Source organism: Saccostrea echinata, unplaced genomic scaffold, assembly GCF_033153115.1.
Source record: "Saccostrea echinata isolate AGI-Se365-2 ecotype Australia unplaced genomic scaffold, CSIRO_AGI_Sech_v1 ptg000065l, whole genome shotgun sequence".
NCBI classification, from domain to species: Eukaryota; Metazoa; Mollusca; class Bivalvia; order Ostreida; family Ostreidae; genus Saccostrea; species Saccostrea echinata.
The window spans coordinates 2,106,484-2,114,008 of NW_026889814.1; positions in this window are offsets into that span (position 1 = coordinate 2,106,484).

Here is a 7,525-nt window from a genome sequence, read left to right on the forward strand (position 1 = left end):
AAATTTATTTGATTCAATCAATGATTTATAAGTAAGAAATACATTCATAACTACACCAAAGCTCCTTGCAAACGCGTACATGTATGTCTTCCATGGGACCACGGGCAGCGATGGTAATATGCTAAAAAAGATGACATTGTCTTTGTAAAAAAAAAGTAATTCCTAGGAATTATATTTTAAAAGGAGACTTTATCAACAACTTCTGGTTTGAATTGAAAAGTTTTCTGGTCCATTCAGACATAACTTCCGATTGAAACCGGAAATGACAAAGGCTAGAAGAAGAAAAAAAAACCCTTAAATTGTATTTACAAATCATTTTATACATGTACCATTCTTAATATTTCAGCGATAAAGCTTCTTTTTTCGAATGCTTCGAATCAATACCGGTTAATACCAAAGGTAAACTGTACTTCCAGTGGGATTGTTTTGAGAAATCGCATTATACTATGAAAGGGGAAGTATAATGATAAAAGGAAACAGAATGGAAGTAAAAATGACTTACGTCCTCCGAAGAAGTTGGAAATACTTAATTACTTTATTGCTTGATTTTGATACATTTTTGTTTCTTTAAATGCTTTGACTAAAATATAATGAATGTATGATTAGAAATAGGAATAAATGTGGTCCTTATGTTCTTGAGAAATAAAACAACAACAACGACAAATAAATGGAATGGATAGAGTTCTTTTAGCTCTTAAAACTTAAAGAAGCAACATTTCGATCAAAACTTGGACAGATATAAACTTGAATATACAAACTACTTGTATTATACTTGTATAAAATTATTAGTTTTACCAGCCACAGAACTGAAGCTCTCTGATTGAGAAAATTCGGACTCTCAGACTTAAAAACCAGAGAGCATTAGATTCAAGCATAAAAACACAGTCGATGTACGCTGCGGCTTTCTTTTCGCTCGCTTCGGGTATTATAATTGTATTATATGCGTTCCCCCGCCAAAAGCATGATATCCATTAAATAACCATCTGATCACCTTTACACACTGTAGGAATAATTAGGCGAAATATGATAAATCGAGAACAAAGTGAAATAAAAAAACAGCATATTTTCCAAATTTGTAGTATTTCTACGTATACGAGGAACATTTTATGGATTTTTAACCTTAGTAATTTTTTGTATCTATTCATACCTCATTCCTTGTTGGTTCTGGAAATTGAAAAATTAATGTAAAACAAAAATACAGACGGTAATAAAATCAAAACATAGAACCCTTGGCTCAGGTGCAAAAAAGCATAACAGCCAAACAAAAAAAGGATACCTACTTTCAACACATGTACTTACGACTTATAACATATGCACTGCTGTTCTTTAGGAGTGTTTTTAACGGTTCCTTTTTTCTCTTTATTCCAAAGAAAATCATTGATCCCCTTTTGTGACCCCAGCCTACCAACGAGGCCTATATATATATATATATATTGAAGACAAATTTTTTGGCTTGCTTAGATGGCCGAGCGGTCTAGCGCGCTGTTCTTGTACTGCTAGGAGACAGATTCTGTAGGTCGAGAGTTCAACCCCGGGCTGAAGCGGAAGTTGGTACATTTGTATTCTTACAAAAGTGAATTTCTTTGTGCTTTATATATATATATATATATATATATATATATATATATATATATATATATATATATATATATATATATATATATATATATATATAACACTTAAGTGTAGAGTTCCAAAGACCTTACATGTCATCTGAGTATAACACAACACAGCAAAGGATAAATAGATGTCTATACATGTAATAAAATAAAATGAACTTAGAGATGGAGATATGTTGTTCCAAAGCAAGAAAAATAGGATCGTCAGAGATCAACAAAATATTTTGTCTATTACGTACTCGGTAATAAATCATAGAGTAGATCTACTTACTTGCCAGAACTAATACACTCCTATTGTAATCCATTTATATTCCCCTGGTCTTTGAATAATATATCAAGTACAAAGGTGTAACGTATTTTGTCTCATTGTTTAGTTATCTATTATTTTGACAAATCCACATGATCATTAATTATTAAAGTACTTTGTTTTGCATTTAACATTAAAAATTATTGTTTAATTCCTTTATTCAATTTCACCTACCAATTACATTATTTACAGTCATTTATTATCATAGGTGAATAGCAAAGGGGAATAACTTATCTTAGTAGAGGAGAAATTTACTAAGACAAGGTCAATAGAGCTCTGACCAGCACAAGAACACTTGACCCAGTAGTCTCTTTCACAAACTGGTAAAAACACCCTTGCTCATTACAACTGTGTTTACCTCCTAGATGCCGAAGAGTAGAGAAGAAGACTTAATGTTCACTATATTATCAATAGAGCTCCTTCATAACAGCAAAACACTAACCCAAAGGCTATAGGAAGAAATCCTTGCTCATCATTAGTATACATTTAGATTGTTTGCTAAATACCCAGAAGAATATTTGTTACTTAAACAAATAATGCATTTTTACTATCTGATCAACAGAACCCCGCCCTTCACCAAAGCGCCTGACCAATTTTGCAATTTTGTAAGAGGTCCCCTTACTTATCATAACAATGCATTTAATTTGTTTGCTTATTACCCAGGAGCATAGAAGAAGATTGACCAAGAATTAATGTCAAAAGAGCCCCGCCCTTACACCAGAATGACTGACCAGTGCCGTAAATTTCACAAATTGGAAGAGGTATCCTTAATTATCATAATCATGCTTTTACTTATCTGCTTAATTGGAGATTTTCAAAGAATAAATGCATTTTCACTTTATTATAATCAATAGACCCCCCGTCACATTTAAATCTTCATAATCAAACACGCAAGCAATTTGTATTCACCTGTGGGAGGCCTCCATTTTTCATCGGGTTCATGTTACCCCGTTGTATACCTAAAATCACTGGACCGTTAAAATATATGTAAGTCCGTGCTTCAGTTTGGACACGACAGTCCGGGGAGAAGGAAGTTTTCAAAACTTATCAAGATATGTTTGATTTATCTTATACACATGACAGACCACTGAGGGTTTAACTTAATATTTAGAATTTTGTTGTGTGGTCCTGCGTCTCTGAGGTACAGTGTAAGTCTATTTGAGTTTATTTTTAATATTTTATAAAGTTGTTAAGCTATTCGCTATTTGATGTTTTATGTTCTGTTCTTTATAATTACTCGAAAATGATCGAGTCTTAATTGTACGGTGGATTGTTTTGCCTTTATTTGTCGGTTCTACGTTCTGTAACAACTGTTGTGTAGTAAAGCATTTATTGCATTGTACATATTGCACTCACGGAATAAGTTGTATGTCTATATTATTCTGTGTATGATATTTAACAGGTCTCGTTCCCGTATAGTAGTGTAGAGATGGCGGTCGGCACCAGTCACATCTCATAGTCTTGAATGCAAGACGGACGTGTAACCTTTGACAATGGGGCTACAAACTTCGCAATTTTGGAAGAGGCATCCTTGCTCATCGTAACCATAAACGTTTATCTGCTAAGTATACACAGGAAGAGAAAATTTTTAAAGAATTTTATGCATCTTCACTATATGATCATTAGAGCCCTACCCTAACTCAAGAAAACTAGGTAATAGTCTAAGGCCATGAATTTCACAATTTTGGCAGTGTCCTCAATGCTTATTACTATCATGCCAACAGTTGAACTGTTTGCAATTGATGTCCAGGAGAAAAGAAGAATATTTCAAATAGTGCATTAATTTTGATAGTTTAGCTCCCCCCCCCCCCCCATGCTCCTGAGGGGTGCGAAACATAAAATTCACAATTCTTGTTCCCCTTCATATGGTTCAGCGGCGGTTCCAGAGAAGAAGCTGAAAAGGTACTAAACGCACGACGACAGACGAATAGCAATAGGTCGCCTGAGTGACTCAGGACTCGGACTTAATATGAAAAGTTTACAGATGGCACACAGCACACGAAGACGACAGAAAAAAAACGTAAATGGGACACCGGACAAAATGAGATCAGAAAAGCTCACTTGAGACTATGGCTTAATCAGGTGAACATATCTTAGGTGAGCAAATAAAAACGGCTACAATGTATATATTAAAACCACTATCTAAGAAGTCATAAAATAACTATCATATTAATATAAATGAAATATAAAAAATAATATCTCGCCTGAATATCTGGTAAAAATATTTTGTCAAATAGCTTGTTTGTCTTCCTATTGGCATTTCCAGTCTGAAGTCGCAATGTCACCTGCTTGTTTACATTTTTGTAGTCTAAATCGTTTGTATTATAAATTTTCATGATGTGGATTCCTCTCCAGTCATCTGTAGCATACTTTGCACGCTCTTTATACGAGTACGATTTTATTTCAATACCACATTGTTGTCTATCTTTACTTTCGCAGGAAGTTAACTTGCCACTAGCAAGGGCAAGACTGATGTCCAAACATTGAGGAGGAGAATCAATAATTTTGTTCAAGTTCGTGATTATTTCAGCGAAAGGTACGGTAAGTTGCAATTGAATATCTGCAGTGCCGCCTCTCTTTATTTTGATATGTGTTGTCAAAACCTAAAGCAAATGACATTAAGAAAATATTTGAAACGAGTTAAAAAAATATCAAATTACCTCTGTCATTTAATTGATAATATATTCCGCTCCTTCACCAAATTTAGTTTTTATTAACTAAACTATGTTCATTGTAATTTATCTTTCTGTAATATACTATTATTTTATAGATCTGTGTATAATCGATGTTTTCTTTCAAGATTAAAACTACAAGGTGTGACATATAATTATCCGTATTGATAAGCCCTGCAGCACTTCAGGATTTGTATATCAGCCTTGGAAGCTGATACAGAAGCTGCTTATGCAAAACCCCTTGTATTTATTACAAAGTACATGTATGTATCCAGTACATGCAGGCGCGGATCCAGAAATTATTTCCAGGGGTTGGGGGGCAATTATTAACATCCCGCCTAAGTTTATTTAGAACATGTTGACGAATCTCCATAGTCACTATCAATATCATTAAAAATAAAATCAAATTCATGCGCTGATGTAAAAAAAAAAAGGGGGGGTCTGGACCCTCCTGGAATTTGCATATTTATTAAAAGTATATGCAGGAGTAAATAAAAAATGATTTTGGACCCTCCTCCTGAAAACAACGTGGACCCCACCATTACCACAATGAAATAGGTTTTTTCACGTTTGGGAAATTAATTTTTTTTTTGTTTTTGTTTGTTTTGTTTTGTTTTTGTTTTTGTTTTTTGCTTGTCAAGATATTTCTGGTTTGGAATTTTTTTTTACTTGGAACCCCCCGCCCCCCCCCCCCCCCCCCCGGGTCCGCACCTGAAATTTGTAAGTTTTTACGCACTTTCCGTGACAACAGGAATTGACAAAACAGAAAATGTTATTTTCCACACATTTACAAGATTAGTTCCCTCAAAGCTAACGCTTGAAGATCTTCCAGGAGATATGCTTATTTTGTTCATTGTTATGCTGCTATGCTATCAGTGCACGCAGCCCTCTTAAGAAATCTCTTTAAGTTATTTTTTTTTCATTTATATAATGGGAAAAAAATCACTAATTAGAATAAAATATTTGCGAAGAGAAAAAATAAAATAAAGAAGAAATGAGAAATTGTGTACACTTAACCAATCCTCTCTGCATGGAAAATGTGTTACCTTTATGCCAGCAAAGAATACTGGGCTACTCTTAGTTCTACAGGCTAATCCATCTTCCTTATATTTGGCTCCAACAAGGCAATAAATCTTAAAACAAAACAATGGCGACACCAGAAACAAGTAAGAATGCGAAAAGAAAAAAAAACTCTGGTTTAGAATAGGGATATATATATATATATATATATATATATATATATATATATATATATATATATATATATATATATATATATATATATATATATATATTAGGGATGGCAATCGAATATAGAATTGCCAATCGGTTAACCGCAAGACGTTCCGACCGATTAATCGGTTAATCGTATCAAAAATTCTAAATATATTTCAGCATTGTAAGCTCTATTCAAATAAACAAGACTATGAAGATATTATCTTTAGTAATATTTTGTTTATATTTTATCAGATATATACTTTATTTCAATTTTAATGGGGAAGAAATTAAGAAACCCAGGAAACATGCCTGAAGTATCAGTTATATGAAAAATATATGTCAGAAAACAGTGATGATATGCAAGTCCATTCTGCATTGTCACCACAATCAAAACTTAGTATGAACTATCACTTAATTTACAATGTTTGTTTAATAATATAATTCGAAAGGTAACTGCAAGGGATAGAAGAGATAAGATACACATTATAATCCGTTTAGAGTACTCAACGATCATTCAATTAAAATCATTAAAGAAGCACAGAAGGGGTTGAGTAACGACGTGGGGGTTTAAACATCAATTAACATCTCGAAAACTGACCAATTACCCCCGCTTTGTCAATCCGTAGAGCCTTAATTATCTCCAAATCAGCTTAAATAGATAGGTTAAAATGCTAACATTTAAGATATTTCAATTTGTATTTTTTAAATTAAAATTTCAGAAAAAAGTGTTTAAGTTTACGCATATATTATTTTTTCTCCGACTAACCGATTACAGATTTTTCTAACCGATTACCATCGTTCCGACCGAGTAACCGGTTAACCGATTACAAATTGCCATCCCTAATATATATATATATATATATATATATATATATATATATATATATATATATATATATATATATATATATATATAGATAGATAGATAGATAGATAGATAGATAGATAGATAGATAGATAGTTTTACCTACCAGAGAGCCGCCGGCTCTTTTCTGTTTATTTGTTATATCTTTTGATGAGAGAAGGGCTTTTTCCAGTGAGTCGTACTCCAGTGTTTGTTTATTGACTAATTCATTTCCCTCATACCAAGAAATGTCATAATATAACGTCTTGTCAGGAATAGGTTTAAAGCTACATTTCAAATTAAAACTAGGTGTGTATTCTGTCATTGTTCCCCTTATGTCTTCTTCCCAGGATACATTGTGATAGGAAACAAGGGGATCTGAAGGAACTGCATCTACGCCTTAAGATATTAAACAAATATTTTCCATTATTTAAAAATGAAAACAGTTGGATATTATACGTTTTAATAATTGTTAAAGAAGACTTTAATTTCAAATCATCAATGATATATTTCCTAGAATGAACGAAAATGAAATACTTACATTTTTTGTTCAACTCTGAAAAAAAAAATTAAAACATAAAAACAATAAAAACAACTTAAACAAGGATCTATATATATATATATATATATATTAGAGAGAGAGAGATAGAGAGAGATATCAGTGTTTGGTGATTGATAAAAAAATATTTAAAATATTAAAACACATATAATGAGTAAAACATCAGCGCTTTCATTTCTTTTTCATATGTAGATTGAATCATGTACCAATATTCCTGACTGTATCACGACAGATATGTTTATAAATGTGATACAAGTATTAGATTTCTAAAAAAGCTTTTCTGACGTGAGCAAAATTATTATTATG